The sequence below is a fragment of the Chenopodium album genome, chromosome 11 (genome assembly GCF_948465745.1).
Source record: "Chenopodium album chromosome 11, dcCheAlbu1.1, whole genome shotgun sequence".
NCBI classification, from domain to species: Eukaryota; Viridiplantae; Streptophyta; class Magnoliopsida; order Caryophyllales; family Amaranthaceae; genus Chenopodium; species Chenopodium album.
The window spans coordinates 23,259,288-23,282,864 of NC_137844.1; the positions used below are offsets into that span (position 1 = coordinate 23,259,288).

General features: G+C 37.8%; 1 non-coding gene across 1 annotated transcript; it reads left to right on the forward strand.

The window, feature by feature from the left end:
• The first annotated feature begins 4,445 nt into the window (after positions 1-4,445).
• LOC145569608 (small nucleolar RNA R71) lies at positions 4,446-4,552 on the forward strand. The gene has a single exon (XR_014096194.1). It is a non-coding gene; the product is annotated as a small nucleolar RNA R71 (small nucleolar RNA).
• Positions 4,553-23,577: the final 19,025 nt, after the last annotated feature.

The window sequence follows — 23,577 nt, forward strand, 5'->3', positions numbered from 1 at the left end:
AGAGAGAGAGGCTCTCCTAAACTAACTAAGAAAATAGCATCATAGATCCCCCCATACAAAACGAGCCCCGCAATATATAAAGAATCGCGCAAAAACACAGAACAGGACCCGCTGTGCGCCCGCGCAAGGATCTGTGCGCCCGCGCGTGTGCCCTCGCAGCGGTCTGTGCGCCCTCACAGCGGCCTGCGCTCCCTCGCAGCACCCTGTGCGCCCGCGTAATGTAGCTGCGCGCCCGCGCATTTGTGGGTTGCGCGGGTTGTGCTTGGGTGTGTGCGCCCGTGTTGCTGGTTGCGCGCCCGCGTGGTGTGGGTGTGCGCCCGCACACATGTCGCGTACAGGCCGCGCAAAAATTTCTGCCTCGATTCTGCAATTTCGCCAGTTTTGCGCGGGTTCTCACAGGGCTGCGCGCCCGCACATTATGCGCGCCCTTGCACCTTGCTTTCTTCGATTCTTCTCTCATGCTTCCTTGGCTTCTTCTTTGCAATCCAAGACTTCAAATACCTAAGCACAAACACCAAGGGAAGCAATAAGGTATAGGGAACGGTGCAAACACGCAATGAAGGCAAGCATTCAAGAATATACGCGATTTCGTTTAAAACACAACGAGACATGTATGCATGCATTATTTGAACAAAACAACTCCAAAACACCATAAGACAAGCTAAAACAAGGCATAAACACTATCCTAGGAGTGACATAAATGTCACTCATCAAATTATTGGATAAAAGACGAGAATAATAAAATAATAGAAATAAAGGATAAAAGGGTGAAATTATTGGAAAATAAGCCGGAAAACGACTCAATAAACACCCTAAAAGTGACATAAAAGTCACTTATCAAACTCCCCCAAGCTAACCTTTTGCTCGTCCTCGAGAAAATTAACATAGAACACGCGAGAAGGAGAAAGATTTATTTAAGCAAAGCTAGAACGCTAAAGGAGACAAGAATGTACACTAACTCACTTTCGTAGGAATCACGGTCAATTTTAGCAACTAAAGACAAGCCCTTTAAACCCCTAGATCGCCCTAGAGGACGAGTGTGCTCTCGTGAGGGTGTCCTAAGAGTTTAACCCACAACTCTAAAGAAAACCAAGGCAAAACAAAAAGAAGAAGAAAAGCAAAAACAAAAAACAAGCACAACCACGACCAACATGACATGACAAGGCTTAAGAAAACCAAACAAGCTTTTAGATAGAAAATGTTCCATTTGGACTCAAACGTAGAGACATGCACCAAAGAATACTCACCTTTCTTAATTAAATGAGGGAATACACATTCCGAGATGCTCATGGTTGAAAGAAACAAACCTAAGCTAAGCATAGAGAACTAATGATTTCACTCTCCGCCCTAGCCCCATCCAAGACGGTCCACGTTCTCTCCACTAGCTTCAAATCATCCCTTAGTTAGCTCCTCATGATTCCTCGAAGGAACCGGAAAAAGAAATTTTTATGCGGAATCATAAGGCCATCTCGACATCTCAACTATGCATACTCTCTCCATAGGGTTGAAATCTATCTCCCTCCACTGGTCATTGACCTCACCCCTCTAAAGTCAAAGGGTCTTTACTAGGGTTGTAACGTAAGGCTAAGGGTCAAGGCGGGGCAAAAATTTGAAAATTTTTGTGATGTTTCTTAAGTGAAGCAAAAGGGTGATCAAACCTCAAAAACAAACTCAAGAAATCACCAAACATCAAACAAAAATACCAATAATTCCATCTCCCCCAAGCTTATTCGACACCGACACTCAATAAAAACAAAAACGAAGTAACGCTCCCCACCAAGCTTCAACAAAGCATTGTCCTCAATGCTTAAACTAGGGAAGAAAACGAAACCAAAGTAGTTTTTTTTTTTTTTTTTTTTTTTTTTTTTTTTTTTTTTTTTTTTTTTGTCCTTGCCTTTTTTTTTAACTTTGGACGGCTTTTTCTTAACATTTGCTTTATTTCACACAATATATACAATTTACTTTTCTTGCTTGGTACAAAGAGCATAATACTTTCTTATTTTATTACAACACAAAACAAACTCTTAAACCGAAATGCTTCACAAACTAAGGGTTAGGGAAACGAAAGGTCATAAGGCTTGTAATGTGGCTCATAATCAAGAAAGGGAATAGGCTCAAAGGGTTGGCAAGAGGAGCAAATGCAAAATAGAAACAAAATAAGTAACAAAACAAAAAGAAGATAAAGAAAAATGAGAAAAGTGGTGCCCTTTTCCTCCCCTAGAGTTGCTTGGTCACGATCTTGGGAGCTAGAGGACAACACAAGGATTAAGTTATGCATAGTTAAGGATCCTAAATGCCGCTCACAAGAATGATGAAGGCTAGAACAAATGACGCTCACACGGAATAAGAAATAAGCAAATACCAACCAAGGGAATCCTATTCACCATAGAGAGCAACACCATCTTACCACTTTCCCGTGAACTAGGGGTTCAAACGTCCTTAAAAGTTCTAAACCGGGCTACCTTAGCTTACAATGTGTCTAATTCAACCCTAATCACTCTCAAACCGTGTAAACCCTCATCAACTAGGAAGATAAGCATTCAAAGACACATCATCATGAAAGGCACACAAATCCAAATGAATGAGCGAATTCCAAATCAAAATCATTTCAACTTGTCGTAGTCATGTTTGTCACATAAAATGGAAAAACAACACAAAAATAAGAGGAAGAAATAAAAAGGTTCACAAATGAGGCATGTAATTCAAGTAAATCCCAATCGTCATACAAATGACCGTTGGTAACAACATCAACGATCCCAGGTTCCTTAGAACCAATGAAAACAACCTCGAACCATTCAACTTCTTCCTAAACTAAACTTAAACTAAACACTCAAAGAAAAATTAAAAGAGTGAAAACAAGAAAGGTCTCACCGAGAGGTTGGCTTAAAAGAATAAAGGAGCATAAAATCGAGTCCACCAAATGTCACTCCGCTCCAAGCTTCCAAAAAGCAACCTACAAGGCAAGACAAGACATTAAAGAAAACATTAAAAGAAAACAAAGAAAGAAAACAAAAAGAAAAAGAAAGGAGGGGGAAAAAAAGGGTTAGAAATCCTCCGGGTTGCCTCCCGGGAAGCGCTTGTTTATGGTCTCTAGCTTAACCCTTCACCTCCTTCAAGGTGGAACAAAGAACATCACCCTCATCAACTTGAGGATTGAATCATAGATGCCCCCAAGCTTGAGGACTAGCACTCCTTGAGGTCTCAAATCACCACAAGGGAAAGGAGGGAATGAATCAAGATCCAATGGTGGCTCATCTTTTCTTTTTCTCTTCTTCTTGTCGTTTCTTGTTCTTTTTTCTCTCTTCTTTCTTTTCCTTCTAAAAGGGCGATTAAGCTTGGAATTCACAATATTAGGAAGGGCAACCTCACCTTCCTTAAGAGAGCCTTCAAACCAAGCGGGAACTTCAAGAAAGTCATCATACCTCATTGTCACCTTATCATCACATGGAGGTAAGCTCTCATTATCCATCACACCATCGATCACATCAACTGTACATACGCTCACCGCCATGGGGCCCTTCAAAACAACATTCTCAACTAGCCTACAAGGGAAGGGAACCGGACCTTCAAGCTTGTTTGGTTCACTAAAATCAAATGGCTCCTCATTTTATTCTTGAACCTTCTTCTCAACCACATCCTCTACAACCTTGTCTTCCTTACTTTCATCCTCCTAACAAGTTTCGGGTTGATAAGTGTATGAAGGGTTAGTAGATGATTGTAAGGGGAGTTTTATGGTTAAATGGAGAGAAGAAATTTTGGCTAGTTGGGAATCGACAACTTCATTGTGAGATTTGATCTCTTGGAATTGTTGAGTGATAATTTGACGTTGTTGAAGAATTTGGGTTTGAGTGTGGTCGGGTGGGGATTGTTCTTCATACGCTTGAGGAATTTGGTCATGATGTTGATCTTGAAAGTTCCCCATTTGGATTGAAGGGTAAGAAAAATTTTGGGTTAGAGGATTGAAAAGAGGTTCATCTTGGAGGTAGGAGTTTTCTTGTTTTGGAGGTTGTTGAAGTTGTTGAGATTGGGCTTGGGTTACAAACTCTTCTTCCCTCAAAGTCAAAGCCTCACCTTGCTTGAGATTGAACTCTCTACAATACGGTGCATCATGATCCGTCCCACCACAACAAGCACATGAGAAATCAATGATTTGTGATGGTTTTAAACCCAAACCAACACTTGAGTTCAACTTGGAAAGACCTTCGTTCAAGAGCTCAACTATGTGCTTAAGTTGACCGACTTTCTCCAACTCATAAAGATCACCTTTCTTTCCTTGGGACCTTCTTTGACCTCCCCAAGAATAGCTAATGGCCACCTCTTCAATTGTAGCTTCAACTTGGCTTTGAGGGATCTTAATCAATTGGCCACCGGCACCCGCATCTAGATTGGTTCTTGAAATTGGCTCCAAGCCATCATAAAATAATCTCATGAGCAAATTATGGTTGAATCCATGGTTAGGACATGCTCTAATCAAATCCTTAAACCTTTCCCATGCTTCCCCAAGAGTTTCATTCGGTTCTTGCTCTAAAGAAGCTATCTTCCTCCTCATTTTTGCGGTTTGCTCATCGGAAATGAACCTCTTGAGAAAGGCCTTCGCAACATCTTTCCATGTGGTGAGAGAGTTGGGCTTCAAAAGTTTGAGCCATTTCTTTGCTCTTCCGGTGAGAGATTGCCGAAAGAGATGCATACGAATGTAATTTTGGCTCACTTCATTTGTTTGCATCATTGCACACAACTCAAGGAATCGTTCCAAATGCTCAATGGGGTCTTCACTTGCACTTCCGGAAAATTGCTCACCTTGTACCATCCTAGCATATTGTGGATGGATTGTGAAATTAGACTCGGTGGTTGGGAGAAGTATACCACTCGTGAGCTCATAGACTTCCGGATTTCCAAACTCCCTAAAAAGAAGGTTATCCTCTTGCCTTGCCATATCTCTCTTTGAATACAACAAAACTAAGCACGTGATTAGCAATGACAAGTAGGATTAAACAAGCAAAGTAAAAAAAAGAAAGCAAATAAAATAACTCTAACAATAGCAAAAGTAAATGTTAAACAAGCCGCTTCCCCGGCAACGGCGCCAAAATTTGATCGAGGATTAACTAGGTCGTTGGTCTACTAACCCTAATCAAATTAACTACTTATAACCTAAACTACCCTAATACAAGTATAGGGGTAAGTATAGGGTCGAACCCAAAAGGAAGCATGCAAGCTAAACATCAAATTCACTAAGCAAGAGTCAAGGAAAGAATAACTTTGTTGGGTTTTTGGATAAAAAGCACTAAAACTACGAATAAGCAAAGATAACGATGAATAAAATCAAGAGAGAACAACGCTAGGGATACGAGGGTGACAAACATGATTAGAAAGAGGGAAATAATGATAGTTATCATGAATAACATGCCAAAGAACACAAGATCCTACCTAAATAATTCATTCTCATGCAATAGTCTAGGCAAATCAATGAAAGAGGTCTATACAAACTAGGATCATTCTCATGCATCCTATTAGACACAAGCAAAATTAAGAGAATAAAGGAGCACAATTCATAAAACTCTATTTTAACAACTCATTTTCATGCAATCATTGAAATAGAGGTGATCTTATCTAGTATAAATCATTTTCATGCATTTAAACTAGAAGGCAATCAAATAAGGTGCAACAATAATCTCAAGCCATTAAAAAGCATATCTTTCATCAATTTAAGGCATGTATTCAATCCAACCATCATTATTCATCCAACATTCAACACATATTTTCCACCCCCTTCCCCTAGCTAAGAAATTAGCTTAGAGAAGGGAGATTAAACATAAAATCAATACTAGAAACAAACTCAAGAAACTCAAAACAAAACATGATTAAAAACAATGAAAACAATAATAACTAGATAAACTAAAAAGATCAACAAAAATAAGCAACAATAAAGCAAAGAAATAAAGCTAAAGGAAAGGATTAGAGATTACTAGAGAGAGGATTAATGAAAGATGAAAACTTGAAGGAATTGCTTGATTGAAAATTAAACTTGACCAAAATTGATTACTTGGAAGAAAATTGAGCAATAATCTACTTTATCTCTCTAAAAATTATCTAATCTAACTCTAAGAGAGAGAGGCTCTCCTAAACTAACTAAGAAAATAGCATCATAGATCCCCCCGTACAAAACAAGCCCCGCAATATATAAAGAATCGCGCAAAAACGCAGAACAGGACCCGCTGTGCGCCCGCGCAAGGATCTGCGCGCCCGCGCGTGCGCCCTCGCAGCTGTCAGTGCGCCCTCGCAGCGGCCTGCGCTCCCTCGCAGCACCCTGCGCGCTCGCGCAATGTAGCTGCGCGCCTGCGCATTTGTGGGTTGCGCGGCTTGTGCTTGGGTTTGTGCGCCCGTGTTGCTGGCTGCGCGCCCGCGCACTGTAACTGCGCGCCCGCGCACATGTCGCGCACAGGCCGCACAAAACTTTCTGCCTCGATTCTGTAATTTCGCTAGTTTTGCGCGGGTTCTCACAGGGCTGCGCGCCCCCACATTATGCGCGCCCTTGCACCTTGCTTTCTTTGATTCTTCTCTCATGCTTCCTTGGCTTCTTCTTTGCAATCCAAGACTTCAAATACCTAAGCACAAACACCAAGGGAAGCAATAAGGTATAGGGAACGGTGCAAACACGCAATGAAGGCAAGCATTCAAGAATATACGCGATTTCATTTAAAACACATCGAGACATGTATGCATGCATTATTTGAACAAAACAACTCCAAAACACCATAAGACAAGCTAAAACAAGGCATAAACACTATCCTAGGAGTGACATAAATGTCACTCATCAAATTATTGGATAAAAGACGAGAATAATAAAATAATAGAAATAAAGGATAAAAGGGTGAAATTATTGGAAAATAAGCCGGAAAACGACTCAATAAACACCCTAAAAGTGACATAAAAGTCACTTATCATCAAGATGCAAGACGATCTCTCCCTTTGAAGATCAAGAGTCAAGGTGTGCAAGCTCCAAGTCTTCAAGGTCACGCTATCATGTTGCGCTGGCATCAAAAATGGTGTTGAACCTACCATGGGAGCATTTAAAAACTGCCACCCCTAATGTTCATCAAGTGGAGCTATATGGGGAAAGGGATCCCTGCTTCCAGGCACGGGTGCGCAACCATGTGGCGCGGGTACACATGTTAAGGGCGCGAGCGGGCAGCTATAGCTCCCTGTTCCGTACCTACTTCTTCGCGGTCACGCAATATGGGGAGAGGGTGCGCTTATACGAGTTCTTTTTGGACATCTAACTAACTTCATCTTTGTTAGTTTTACTATATATAGATTTTCTTCCTTTTTAAAGAGAGAAGGGTATTTTTAGAATTGTTTTGAGAATTAGATTTTTAGAGAGAGAATGTTGAAGGTTGGATTTCTTGTTCTTACATTCTAGAGAGAGAAACTTGGTGATTTGATGATTGCTACATTTGATCTTCATTCTCTTTGATGTTGATCAAAGTTTTGTAAGAACTTCCTTCTCTTTAATCCAATTTTAGTGTTTGATTTTTGATATTCTGTTGAATTTCTAGTTGATTATTTGATTTGGTTGTTGATAATTTGATTATAATGTTGAAGATGAATTTGATGATTTGTTTAGTTTTGTTTTTCAATTCTACTATGTGTAGTGAGTAGATCCTTTGCTAAAGATGTGGTGAAGCATGTATGAATGATAGTTGTAGGGAATATTTCAAGCATTACTCAAAACTTGAACCACACTGTGATCATACACTTAAGCATGGTGGCGTCCAAAGGGAAGGAAGCTAGAGAAAAAGAGTCACCAACAAGTTTTAGGAACTTGTAAACCGTTCACAGGGTGAAGGTTACACCCCTTAACGATCCATGAGATCGTCAACTCCAATAGGTCTGGAACCAAGACTGGAACTTCGGGGATGAAGGTACAAATCCAATTTAAAAAAGAAAGAACCTGCCCTAATAATAGGCCTCTATTTTATTCTTCTCGTATTCATGTGCGCTTTCTGACTAACATACAATCAACAGATTAACCCTAAACCTGTTTATCTATGTTGGTTGAATATTAATGCACAAATAAATCTATTATTGGCGATCACTTGAATTATAATCAAATTAACCCTAAACAATATTGTTAATTATCTTATTAAGCGTGATTACAAGCACAAATTCCCTTATGCATAAAAGGTGTGATCAAGCAACAACAATAAATATAATATAATATCAAGCAACATAATCACAATCATCATAATTATAAAAAACAATAACAATAATAATCATGTTAAAGCATAATATTAGCAAGATACTAGGCATGATACTATTAAGATTAATAACAAACCCTAGCATGTTACTAAACATCAAAGATCAAAGCTTTAGACCTAACATGATACTAACATGCTATTAGGAAAGAAAATAGGAAGCATCCTAGAAATCATAATTGATATAAGAAAATCACCCTAAATATCATACTAAGGAAAGCATCCTAACATGATACTAGGAACCAAAATAACAATTTTAACATGATTTCTATACCATAAGATCAACTAAACAATTAAAGTACTTACTTGGATGTCTCGTATCTCTTTCTAATAACAAAATACACGCGTTAGTAACTTCAAGGAAAAGTATAAAATCAAAAAATTAAATTAAGTAATGAAAATAGAGATTTGGGACCAAACCCTCAGAAATTATAACCTTTCACGTCTAGGGCGAAGGCAACTTCGAACTTGGCTAGGTGTGTCTAGTGCTAATGAATGTGGAATTTTGTTTGTGAAAAGTTAGTTTAGAAAGAGAGAGAGAGCATCAAGAAATTCTTGACGAGAGTTGGTTGTAGATTGTAGATGATTCAAAAAAGGGGAGATATGACCTCTATTTATAGGAAAAAAGAGAGTAGAATACTAAGAAAAGAATCCGAATTCAAATCGAAATAAAACTCGTCGGTCAGCAATTTTTGCAAATTTTGTTTTTATCATAACTTTTGATCCAGAAGTTCAAAAAAGTCATAAAATATGTCGTTGGAAAGGTATTTAAGTCTAATTTTCAACACAATTGAAATAAAATTAAAATATTTTGTAGATTAAAAGATATGGCCGAAATAGTGGGACGGTGTCAGTTTTGGATAGAGTTTCGTATTCCATTCGTATCTCTTTCGTTGTACCTCGGATTTAATATTATAATATATCATTGGAAAGATAATTTCAAGATCTATCCAACCATATAAGATTTGGATAAAGATTATGAGGCATGAAAATATTATCTGACTGTCTTTGAACATCTTTAAATTCGAATAGAATTAGGACTTAAAAAAGGAAAGTTTTTATTCAATTTCAAACTCTATGATCTTATCTTTTCAAAAAGGATAATTTAGATCTTTTAGAAACTTATAGAAGCTTCTAATTAAATCCTATTTATTTTAGGAATAGGATTAAACCTTTGGACCCTCCACATGATCATTGGGCCGTAGGTAAAATCCGGTTTGAGCTCGGTGTAATATTTTGGCCATAACTTTCTCATTATTCATTGGAATTGGGCTTATAATATATCGTGGGAAAGGTCTTTTCAAGCCCCATCGAACTACACTATTATTGGACCCATATCATGGACCAAACTAAACTGGAATGCACGTTTTTCATAAATAGGATAAGAAAATAAATATTTTCAAAAATAGAAAGAAGAGATATTTTAATAAAAACATCCTCATCCTCATCTCTAGAAAGAAGGTATTCATCACTGGGTTTGGTTTTGGGGAGACGCATTTGGGTGTCTACAGAAGCCCCCACTTTGACTGAGTTTGGAGAAACACAAGTTTCGAAAACAAATGTTAAAGTAGCGATAAGGACGGAGAATGATTCATAACGTTCTGCGATCCTAAATCATTCTTGTAACGGCGATACCTGCAAACTAGCGTTAGTTAAAACAGATAAGAGAGTTAAGAAACGCGTATCTTGCACCGTCGAGCACACGTCTCTGAGAGTAACCGATTTTTGTATTTGCTGTTGTGACAACCTTCCATAAGCTAGAGAACGCCATCTTGCCGTTGTTGATGCTGTGGTCGTGCTTCGTCGCTGTTGATGTTCACTCGTCTCTGAACAAAAGAGCTTCTTTTTGAGGAATGTTCTCTTGTTTCTGAACAATGGAGCTTTTATAGGATGCTCAGGCGTCTCTGAGCAAAAGAGCTTGAATAGGATGCCGACGCGTCTCTGAGCTAAAGAGCTTGAATAGGATGCCTACGCGTCTCTAAGAAAAAGAGCTTGAAAAGAAATCTCCACGCGTCTCTGAACAAAGAGCTTTGAATGATATGCCCACGTGTCTCTGAGCAAAAGAGCTTTTTGATATGATATGCCCACGCGTCTCTGAGCAAAAGAGCTTTGATACTTGAATGTTTGTTGAAATCGTCCGGTTGGCTGCGAACAGGAGCTTTGCTGAATGGTTGTATCTTGTAAAAATCAAAAGATTGCCAAAAGACTTTGCTGGTGTTTTTCTTAGGGTTGACCTAAGGTGATTGACTGACTTGAGGTTGACTCAATGTGTTTTGACACGTGTGTGACTCTTATGTGATTTAACGTGTTTTGACACATGTGTTATACTCAATTCGAGGTGACATGACTCAACTTACATGACTCGTGTATGCATTATAATGTGATTGTGCGACTCAAACAATGCAAAAAAGCAAAAAAAAATTCGCCATTTTTGTGGAGGGTACCGACTTTCTCCCGAAAAAGAAAGACAAAAAAAAGGAAGAAGCAAGTGTTTGATGGTGCATGTTGAATGAGCTTAGTCAAGTGTATGCGTCCACGTTGTATCTCATAGTGAAAGGATTAATTCATCCTAGGCTATCTGAATTGTTGACTTAATAATGAAAGTATTTAGGTAACTTAGGCACGGAAGCTAAGCACTTCATACTTCGCGATATAATGATGATTATGATAATGAGTGATGTTGATATGACAGGGCATGCTTCAATGTTGTGTTAAGATTTAATGACAAAGGGTTCCTAAGGGAAGGATTATTTGTCTATGTGTTTGTGCAGTTGTGAAAGATATTCCTCAAATTTCCTACGTGTAAAAAATCCTATGTTTTTGACTCATTACGGATGGTCTTTCCAATGAGAACCTTTTTTATGCATATGACAATAATGTTAACCAAAATTATGCACATGAAATACTTAGAACTTTTCGAGTCTCATCCACTCATTCTAAATCATTGCCAAAAGAAATGTTAGGAATTAAAATAGAAATCCTCCCCGGCAGAGTCTCCAAAAACTGTAGGGAATATTTCAAGCATTACCCCAAACTTGAACCCCACTGTGATCATACACTTAAGCATGGTGGCGTCCAAAGGGAAGGAAGCTAGAGAAAAAGAGTCGCCAACAAGTTTTAGGAACTTGTAAACCGTTCACAGGGTGAAGGTTACACCCCTTAACGATCCATGAGATCGTCAACTCCAATAGGTCTGGAACCAAGACTGGAACTTCGGGGATGAAGGTACAAATCCAATTTAAAAAAGAAAGAACCTGCCCTAATAATAGGCCTCTACTTTATTCTTCTCGTATTCATGTGCGCTTTCTGACTAACATACAATCAACAGATTAACCCTAAACCTGTTTATCTATGTTGGTTGAATATTAATGCACAAATAAATCTATTATTGGAGATCACTTGAATTATAATCAAATTAACCCTAAACAATATTATTAATTATCTTATTAAGCGTGATTACACGCACAAATTCCCTTATGCATAAAAGGTGTGATCAAGCAACAACAATAAATATAATATAATATCAAGCAACATAATCACAATCATCATAATTATAAAAAACAATAACAATAATAATCATGTTAAAGCATAATATTAGCAAGATACTAGGCATGATACTAACAAGATTAATAACAAACCCTAGCATGTTACTAAACATCAAAGATCAAAGCTTTAGCCCTAACATGATACTAACATGCTATTAGGAAAGAAAATAGGAAGCATCCTAGAAATCATAATTGATATAAGCAAATCACCCTAAATATCATACTAAGGAAAGCATCCTAACATGATACAAGGAACCAAAATAACAATTTTAACATGATTTCTATACCATAAGCTCAACTAAACAATTAAAGTACTTACTTGGATGCCTCGTATCTCTTTCTAATAACAAAATACACGCGTTAGTAACTTCAAGGAAAATTATAAAATCAAACAATTAAATTAAGTAATGGAAATAGAGATTTGGAACCAAACCCTCAGAAATTATAACCTTTCACGTTTAGGGCGAAGGCAACTTCGAACTTGGCTAGGTGTGTCTAGTGCTAATGAATGTGGAATTTTGTTTGTGAAAAGTTAGTTTAGAAAGAGAGAGAGAGCATCAAGAAATTCTTGATGAGAGTTGGTTTTAGATTGTAGATGATTCAAAAAAGGGGAGATATAACCTCTATTTATAGGAAAAAAGAGAGTCTAAGAATAAGAAAAGAATCCGAATTCGAATCGAAATAAAACTCGTTGGTCAGCAGTTTTTGCGAATTTTGTTTTTATCATAACTTTTGATCCATAAGTCGAAATAAGCCATATAATATGTGGTTGGAAAGGTATTGAAGTCTACGTTTCAACCCAATTTGAATCAAATTAAAATATTTTGTAGATAAAAAGATATGGCCGAAATAGTGGGATGGTCTCAGTTTTGGATAGAGTTTCGTATTCCATTCATATCTTTTTCGTTATAGCTCGGATTTAATATTATAATATATCCTTGGAAAGATAATTTCAAGATCTATCCAACCATATAAGATTTAGATAAATATTATGAGGCACGAAAATAATATCTGATTGTCTTTGAACATCTTTAAATTCGAATAGAATTAGGACTTAAAAAAGAAAAGTTTTCAAAAAGGAAAGTTTTTATTCAATTTCGAACTCTATGACCTTATCTTTTCAAAAAGGATAATTAAGATCTTTTCTAAACTCATAGAAGCTTCTAATTAAATCCTAATTAGTTTAGGAATAGGATTAAACCTTTGGACCCTCCACATGATCATTGGGTCGTAGGTAAAATCCGATTTGAGCTCGGTTTAGTATTTTGGCCATAACTTCCTCAATATTCATCGGAATTGGGCTTATAATATATCGTTGGAAAGGCATTTTCAAGCCCCATCCAACTACACTATTATTGGACCCATATCATGGACCAAACTAAACTGGAATGCACGTTTTTCATAAATAGGGTAAGAAAATAAATATTTTCAAAAACAGAAAGAAGAGATATTTTAATAAATACATCCTCATCACTAGACTTTTCTCACTTTAACCTCATTCGATAATCAAATGACGTGAAAGGTATTCAGCCCTGGGTTTGGTTTTGGGGAGATACATTTGGGTGTCTACAGAAGCCCCCACTTTGACTGAGTTTGGAGAAACACAAGTCTCGAAAACAAAAGTCGAAGTAGCGATAAGGACGGAAACCAAAAGTCAAGGTTTTGATAAGACCGACTCATTGCGGAGTAAAACCCGAGCCAAGATCACACTCACAATTAATATATTCAAAAGACATAATTAACATAATTAACAAGAATTAAGGAAAGACTTAATACCATTGACGCGTGCTTCGCTCGTACGCCGAACTCTTACTTGAGAAAGCTTTAAGTCTCGCACGGGCGAAAACCTCCTACGGTATACGCCCGCAACTCGACCCCGACTAGGTCTATTGCTTAGAGGTTAGCTAAGCCTGATCAAATACTCGAGTAATTATATGTGTTTAAAGGTTTTCTCAATGGAGATGCCTTTTCTAACACCTTACTCAAGTGATTTTTCCCATACCCCAACTTAGGTATTTATAGGGAAAATCATGAGTGAAATCCTCTCTCCCATCAATGTGGGAGAGTTGGTAAAATAAATATTCTCAAATTATTTATAAATCAAAAAAAAAATTAAATATCCAACAACTAATTAATTAACAAGTGGCACATTTAGGAGAAGGGTTAGGTAAGGACCACAAGGAAGGGAGGGGACCAAACTTGATCCCCAAGCACCTCCCTTATAGCCGGCCACCTACACAATCAAACCACCAATGAGGCGCTGCCACGTGGCACCCTCATTGGGCACCAGAGCAGCCAGAGTGGGCTGCTGCCTCGGCCCAACTAGCTCTTGGCCTTGGCGCGACTTCTGGCTATAGCCTCGGCCCAGCTAGTTGCTGCCTCGGCCCAGCTGGCGCAGCTAGCACCATGCTAGCCTTGGTGCACTAGCACGCACCAGCCAGCCTAGGCTCGGCTTTTTGCGCTTGCTAGCCACCTTGGCTATACCAAATGCCCCTAGGCTTCGGTTTGCTCGGGCATTCCGATCCTAGGGGTATTCGGGTAAATTGTTGATTAATTAGTGATTTTACCATCTCGTCTTTTATTATTTCGACTCGACTTCCGACACTCGGTTTTGACGCTCCAACCTCGAATTTTCAACGTCTAGATATTAATTACTCAAGAGACTCGTTAATTCCTTCCGAATTAATTCGTCGTGTCGGTTCGTTAGTTGCTTGGGTGTGACTCGAAGGGTTCAGTCAAGATTAAGCTGTAATATTAATTACTCATTAATATTACTGATCGGAAGCGACCTCCACCTAGGCATTCCGATCACTTGACCTCACTGAATAATTAGCTTTCTAATAATTCCGAACCCTCTATCGGAATAATGCACTTGTTCGAAGGACACCATTCCTATCAATCTCCCACTTGTCCTTCCCGACAAGTGTGCTTTTTGTGTACAGCCTTTTTCCTATGTCGCTTAATGTCTCTTCATGGAACTACAAGGTAAGATTTATTCGTCATCCTTATTATGTCCAGAAGTGTTTCTCGATATCCGAGTCTGACTGTCAATAAATAGATGATTTCTAAAATCCATCCGAGCACGACCATGCATTTTCACAGTCTCGTTCTTCCAGAGGCCTTGTAAACAACAACGACATCTTTCTTATTTTTAGTAGGGGGACATTCCCAGTCTTGTAATGTTGCTTCTCTTACTGAGAGGACCTAGCCGCCCGAGTGTTGCCGTTATAATCCCCTTTTACGGCAAAAGTTTGACTAACATTAAAACGGACTAGTACTCTAACAAGAGAACTCACAATACTCATAGTCGAGGAAATAGGTTTCGATAGCCATAATGAGAAGTATACTTATGACGATTTTTAAATCTCTTAAAGTATTCTCATAGGTCGATCCAGTATGGTTCTAAACCAATACCTGTGCAAATGATTTATGACGATCATGTCTTTGTAGCACAAGAAACAGTGCTATAAATCAAACTACACACTAATATCAAGTGGTCATTAATCGTCCATCGTTTAAATGACCTCGATTAGGGATAATTTTCGATTATAATATTCAATGTTCACTTAACAGGTATTTCCTTATCAAGACTGGTCTTGATACCCTATTTTGAATATTCTCATAATCGAATGGACTCATTATTTAATCCTGAACCACAATTAATTAGCAAACGGATAGATAAAATTTCATGAAATTTAAATTACTCCAAAACTTGAATGGTTCTTCTCAGTGTCTTACATTAAAATGTTCAAAATTAATTAAAATAATAAGTAGGGAAATCAAAGCCAGTCTCCAACTTGCCTAATTCCCAATGCCTCAACGTGCTTGTTGTGCTTCACTTGAGGCAAAGGTTTAGTAAGTGGATCGGCTATGTAATACCTCGTATTTTTATACATATTTTATTTAAAATAAGTATTTTGAGAAGTATTTAAATAAATTGAAATTTTTTATTTATAGTATTATAATTATTCACATTAATAAGTTTGGAAATATTTTATAAAAGGAAAGTTTATTTATTTAATTATTTTATTTAAGTTGGGGTTTAATTTAGGAAAGTTTTATTTTACTAATGTTTTATTAGGGAAGAGATTAGAAAAGATTAAAAAAGGAAAGTTTAGGAGAAGGGTTTTTAGAGAAGGGGTATAAATATTCAACACTTGAGGAAAATCATACTTTGCCCAGATTGGAGAAAACCCAAGGTAAACTTCTCTCCCTTTTCTCTTTATTTTTCTTTTCTTTTTCTTTCTCTTTTTCCCCTTCCCCCTTCTCGGCACCTCCCTCCCTCACCCCCGACCACCAGCAGCAGGTGGCCGCCGGCCGCCAGCAGCATCAGCAGCCAGCAACAGGCAGCCACCGGCGCTGGCAGTAGGCGTAATGGCTGCCGCTGCCACCCCTTTTTCGAAAAAAAAAAACTAGTTTAATCCTAGATCTAATTATTAATTATGAGTTTTGTGATTTAATTTTTGATGTTTGATTATGAGTATTATGTAAATTAATTTTCAGATTTTATTTTTAATTGAAAAGTCCAAATTTTTGAAACCCTAGCTTCTTGAATTATTATTTATTAAAGGATTATGATTTATAATGGTTTAAACCTTTGATTAAAGTGTTTTAAGGCTAAATTACAGCAATTTTTCATTAAAATATAATGCTGGAATTTTAGGTAGTGCACTAAAAATCAAGTTTCTTTAAGGAATTTCAATTACCCATTAATTGGGATTAAAGTATGATGTTTTAAATATAATTTCAGCTTATTTTAATTAAATTATGAGGGGTTTTATAATAGTATATATTGCTAGAAATTTGTGTAGAGAGGATTTTAATACTCTTCTATGATTTTAAATTGTAGGAAATTTCGAAGTGAGTGATTTCTATTAATTGTGGCGATATTTAGATCGTATTCAAGGTACGTTCGCGTACCTAGCATAATTTTATTGATGTAGTAGCATGCTAAATGTGTTTAATTGATTACAAGTAGTATCATGCTAGCTTTGGAACGGAAATTATGATTTGGAGGTTATTGGTGATTGAATTATGAAGCATGATTTATTTGTGATAGATTAATGGATGGAAAATTATAGTTGGAATATTATTTATGAACCACATATTTATTTATGGCATGATAGAGAGCATGTTTAATTAAACTAAATGTTTAATTTGGTTTGGAATATTAAAAGGAAATTTTATTATGGTTCATATAATTTTTATTGATGCTTTAAGCATGGGAAAAGAGTGTCTTTGTACACGAGGAATAAATTGTATGTTGGTGCCTTAGTGCACTTAATGTGTTTTTAACACCGAGGGATAGGATTTGTGGCGCTTTGTGTGTTTAAGGTGTCATTGGCACCGAGGTAGAATTAAAAAAAAAAGGGTTCAACATTAAATATTATGTGGTCACTAATTATTCAAGAATTAAATTTGTGTGTTTGATTGTTTGAATAGTTATTGTTGATTGAATGATTATGGTTTGAGAGTCATCACCAAGTTTAATAATCTGTAAATAACGTAAAGTGAGAGAGATTACGAACCAAAACTCTTGGAACGTATATACCTTGAGTATGAACATATGGGGGGAGTTATGTGACTTTATATTTGATCATAACTTCTACTGGCGTACAGGACGCTGTACATTCCTTTTATTATTATTATGCGCAGGAATTCCGCCACTTACGAGTGGTTATTAATGCTGGCACGGTTATCTCCCGTGTCAATAACCTCAATTTATTTGGGGGAGGTTAGTGGGAAACCCGTTCGATGCGTAGTCAATGCTAAACAAATTATGTAGTTGTCTAATGGGAAGTTTTGTTAAATGTTGTATGCTTGAAAAACAGGTGCAACAAGGTAAGTTGTGTGTTGATAGGTAATTGTATGTTAGTGTGTTAATTACGCTTATGTACTCAGCTTTTCTGATTGTGTGTTTTGTGTGTTTGTTGGCCTTGTCTTTATCTTGGACCTATGATGACCCATCTTTAATGGAGAGTAGTGGAAACAAGTGGAGAGAAGTTTTTCAGGTGATGAAGCATATTCAGGAATGGGCATGAGTGAAGAGCGAATCATGCTAGTTTCTATGAGTATATGATGTGTTTAATGCTTTAATTATTTATTAAATTATTATTATGCATGAGTAATGCAAAAGTTTTAAAGTTGGTTTGGTTTTAATAGGGGCCTATGATGGTTCCAAGTTGTAGGTCAATTTTATTTTACTTCATTTGACTTTGGTTTGACTTTACTTTCGTTGATTGACTTTTCAAGTTGGCTTGTTTTGAATAGTTTTGAAATTAGTCTTCCGCTGTGTGTCTTTGATAGTTGCCTTAGCCGTTTTCACGGTGGCGGTAATGTCTTAGATATTCCTATTTAAAGTTTTAAACAGGGCAAAACAGGTATTTTAAAGAAAGGAATTTCTAGGGTGTTACAGGCTACATTGTCATCCGTTCCAACTTTAAAAATTACGATTTCACCCTCTGATTTCCATGCTCTTATCATGTGAAATCGCCGCTTAACATGTTTGACCTTCTAATGTTCCCTTCGCTCCCATTGCTATTGGACCCTTGATAGAGGGTACGACATCAAGTTCACCAACGAACTTACGAATCCAAACAGCCTCCTTAGCCGCTTCAGCAGCTGCCAAGTATTCACCTTCAGTTGTAGAATCTGTAGTTGTGCTTTGCTTTTCCAACTAAACGCTCCTCCATTTAGACAGAACACATATCCAGATTATGATTTGAAATCGTCTCTGTCTGTCTGGAAGCTTGCGTCGGTATAACCTTCAACAACTAATTCTTCTGAGCCACCATACACCAGGAATTTATCCTTGTTCCTTTTCAGGTACTTTTGGATCTTCTTGGCCACAGTTCAATGCGCCTCTCCTGGGTCTGATTGGTATCGGCTCGTAGCACTAAGGGCATACGATACATCTGGTCTAGTACATATCATGGCATACATGATCGATCCAATAAGCGAATCATATGGAATCTGATTCATCCTTTCTCGCTCATCAGGTGTCTGTGGACACTGCTTCTTGCTTAGGGTTATGACATGTGACATGGGTAGGTGACCTCTCTTGGCCTCCTGCAAGTTGAAACATGCTAGTACCTTATCAATATAAGTACGTTGGCTCAATCCAATCATCCTTTTCGATCTATCCCTATAGATCTCGATACCCAATATGTACTGAGCCTCTCCCAAGTCTTTCATTGAAAAACACTTTCCGAGCCAGGCCTTTACAGACTCTAACATCGGAATGTTGTTTCCAATGAGCAATATGTCTTCGACATATAAGACTAGGAAGGCGATGTCACTCCCACTGACCTTCTTGTAAATACAAGATTCATCTGGATTCTTGATAAAATCAAACTTACTGATGTCTTCATCGAATCGCAGATTCCAACTTCTGCTAGCTTGCTTTAGCTCGTAGATGGACTTTTTAAGCTTACACACTTTCCCAGCATTGTTTTGGTCGACAAAACCTTCAGGCTGTGTCATGTACATAGTTTCTTCCAAAATCCCATTGAGGAAGGCGGTTTTGACGTCCATTTGCCTTATTTCATAGTTGTAATATGCAGCAATCGCTAGGAGGCTCTGAACGGATTTTAGCATTGCGACAAGAGAAAATGTTTCATCGTAATCAATACCATGAATTTACCTGCAACCTTTTGCTACCAATCTAGCTTTGTAAATGAATACATTTCCATATTTGTCGGTTTTCAATTTGAAAATCCACTTTCATCCGATAGGTGTGTAACCCTCGGGTAAGTCAACCAAGTCCCATACTTGATTTTCAAACATGGAATCCATTTTACATCCCATGGCCTTTTTCCATTTAGCAGAGTCGGTGCTTGCCATCGCTTGCTTATAGGTTGCCGGTTCATCTCCATCCATAATCAGGATGTCCTGATTCTCGGTTAATACTATACCAAGATATCTATCAGGTTGAGATCTCGGCCTCTGAGACCTACGTAGGGTAACGGACTGAGCATTTGCATTATCGGTTTGACTTTGCATATTTTGACCATTTTGACCAGCGTCAATAGATGCTATTTGAGCAATTTAATTGTCAATATGATTTTGTTGCTCGTCCTCTCGAACTTCATCGAGTTCGATTTTCCTCCCACTTATGATTTTGGAAAGGTGCTCCTTCTCCAAAAAGACACCATCGCGAGCAACAAACACTTTGTGCTCAGATTTATTGTAAAAGTAATACCCTTTGGTTTCTTTTAGGTAGCCCACAAAGTAAACCTTGTCAGATTTGGGATGAAGCTTGTTAGAAATCAATTTCTTGACATATTCTTTGCATCCCCATATCTTTAGAAAAGACAACCTAGGAGGTTTCTTTGTCGATAACTCGTATGGAGTCTTTTCTAACAGCTTTTGATGGAGCACGGTTCAGTGTTAGTGCCACAGTTAGAAGTGTGTGTCCCCAGAAAGAGATAGGAAGATCACTAAGACCCATTGTTGATCATACCATGTCCAACAAGGTTCGATTATTCCTTTTGGACACTCCGTTCCATTGTGGAGTTCCTGGAGCTGTCAATTCTGAAAGTATACCTTTTTCTTTCAGATTGTCATCGAATTCTTGGCTCAAGTATTCACCACCTCGATCCGGTCGAAGGGCTTTGATTTTCTTGCCAAGATGATTTTCAACTTCACTCTGAAATTCTTTGAATTTTCAAACGATTCAGATTTATGCGACATAAGGTAGACATAGCCATATCTACTATAGCCGTCTGTGAAGGTGATAAAATATCGATGTCTGTTTCTTATGGTTGAGCTCATTGGTCCACATACATTAGTGTGTGTAGGGAATATTCCAAGCATTACCCCAAACCGGAACCCCACTGTGATCATACACTTAAGCATGGTGGCGTCCAAAGGGAAGGAAACTAGAGCAAAAGAGTCGCCAACAAGTTTTATGAACTTGTAAACCGTTCACAAGGTGAAGATTACACCCCTTAACGATCCAGGAGATCGTCAACTCGAAAAGGTCTTGAACCAAATAGGGTTCGAGATGAAGGTACAAATCCAACCTAAAAGAGATTGAACCTGTCCTAAATAGGCCTCTACTTCATTCTTCTCGTATTCATGTGCGCTTTCTGACTAACATGCAATCAATAGATTAACCCTAAACCTGTTTATCTATGTTGGTTGAACTTAATGCATAAATAAAACTATTATTGGAGATCACTTGAATTATAATCATATTAGCCCTAAACAAGATTATTAATTATCTTATTAAGCGTGATTACAAGTACAAATTTCCTTTAATCCTGCAAGAGAGGGGTGATCAATCAAACTTGGCTAGGTGTGTCTAGATCTCGTGAATGCGGAATTTTGTAAGAGGGAAAGTTTAGAAAAGCTTCTAGCTTTAGAGAGAGAAAGATGATTGATTGTGGATTATGATGAGAATTGATTGATTGTGAATGAATGAAAACGGAGGTTCAGGACCCTATTTATAAGAAAACAGTCCGGAAATAAGTAGAATTTGATAAGGAATAAAACTCCACGCTGTCGCTGCAAAACCGACCTTGTCGCCAGGCGACAGGGTCTGTCGCGTGGCGACAGGCCTGTCAGTTGGCGACAGCCTGGATTTCTACGCGCTTTCAACACGGAGTCCGCATATGAATCAAAATCGATTTGTAAAGTCCGTATGAAAATCGAAATTGTATTTTTCATAAAATAATATTTTATTCCAAATAAACTTTATCAGAAATCTAATTATTAATTCTAATTCTATTAGGATTAAAGAGAACCTTCTAGAGAATTTTAGAAGACTATAATTAATTCTAATAGCTTTAGGAATAATAATTAATATTGGGCCCTCCCCTATATTATTGGTCCGCATGTAAAGATCAAACCGGGCCCAATTTAGTATTTTGGCCATAACTTCCTCATTATTCATCGGAATTGGGCTTATAATATATCGTTGGAAAGCTCTTTGCAAGCCCCATCCAACCACACTATTATTGGACCCTTTTCGTGGACCAAACTAAACTGGATTGGCTATTTTCATAAAATAGAGTTGTTTTCGAAAACAGAAAGAAAGAATTTTTAATAAAAACCAACCGCAACACTTGACTTTTTACACTTTCACCTCGTTCGATAATCATTCGTTGCAAAAAGTATTCATCACTGGGTTTGGTTTTGGGGAGACACATTTGGGTGTCTACATTGTGTATTAGACCCAACAAGTCTCCTGCCAACTTGGAGAATGGCTGCTTAATCTTCTTGCCTAATAAACATCCTTCGCAATTCTCAAACGATTGCAAATCGAATGAGTCAAGAACACTTTCCTATACAAGTTTCTTGATGCGTTTGATGTTAATGTGGCCAAGACGACAATGCCACAAGTACGTTTGATTTAAGTCCATAGTCTTAGCCTTTTGGCGGTATTATTCACATCATAAACTTGTTTGTCTTAAGAAAGCACATATTTTAGATAAAACATGTCATACCATAAAAATCAAGACTTTTGAAACAATATTCTAGAGATCAAAACAATGACGTCCTTTGTCAAAAGATCAATGTATGGTTGATAACAAAAACTTAAACAAGTTCTATATAAAGACAAACTATGTAATTACAAGCCTTCTAGAAAGATTAACTTCTGCTTCCGCTTGATTATCCACACCCACTTGGCAAGCCCTTCTCACTTGGTTCCTGAAATAGGAGCATATAGTGAGTTATTAATGGTATCTAATACCTTGCTTGTATTCAAGTGTAGTTTATAAAGAAGATACCTGAGGTGGAGATTTCTCTTCCCTTAGCCTCATCTTCTAGGTACATGCTGCATTCTCTCTTATAGTGGCCCCACCTACTATAGTAGAAGCATCGCATCTTTGCCTTGTTCTTGAACTCCTTCCTCTTTGCCTTTAGAGCAAGCTCGAGTCTATCATTTCTACAAGGGTCGGCCATTTGAAGCTTATTGAAAACCTCCATCAAAGTGAGTTTGTCACGATTGGCAGTTAGCTGCATCTTCAATACAATATAGCCCGAGTTGAGAGAACTCACTAGCATGAAAGTAGCTTGCTCATCCTCCATTGGCTTGCTAATGAGCGCCAAGTGAGTAAATAGCCTTGTCATTCGTAGGACGTGGGCTCGAAGTGACATTCTGGGTCTTAGTCTAGCATTGTAGACTTGTCCCCATACTTCTTGCCTCTCCTTGGCTAGACACCCTTCTTGCAGTGGCTTGATCTTCATGTTAGAGAGTGACCTAGTCACTTCCTCCACGAGACCATCATAGTTGCCATTGATGCTCTTGGTGACCCTCAAATTGACTATATCCTCTAGAGCTTTGAGGAGCATGTCCGGAAAATAGTTGGAGAACTTCCCTTTCCATTGTTCCGGGATGGAGTTTTCCATAAGTCGTGAGACTCTTTTGCAATCATAACTCCACTCCTCATGAGCCTCATCGCTCATAACCCCTTTGAGTAGAAACACGGGATGGGTATATCAAGAATGTGCTCTATGTAGCAATTTCGGAGGGTCTTTCGGAGTTCTTCTTCCCATTCCATAAAGTTCACCAAATTCAAGAAAAATAGTAACTTTTTCGGAAGTTCCGTGCACATTAGGTTGTTTTCGTTAGTTGAAGACATGATTCTACAATTGAAAGAATTTAAATGAAAAACCGTTCATATTACTTAAATAATATTGAAATCATGCATTTTAATCAAACTTATTTAAACGTCTTATTCACACATTAAATTGTCCCAATTTGGTGAGAATAAGTCGATTCCAAGATCCAAAGAAACAATGAGTGGTTAAGCATGCTTTGGCTTGTCTTAACA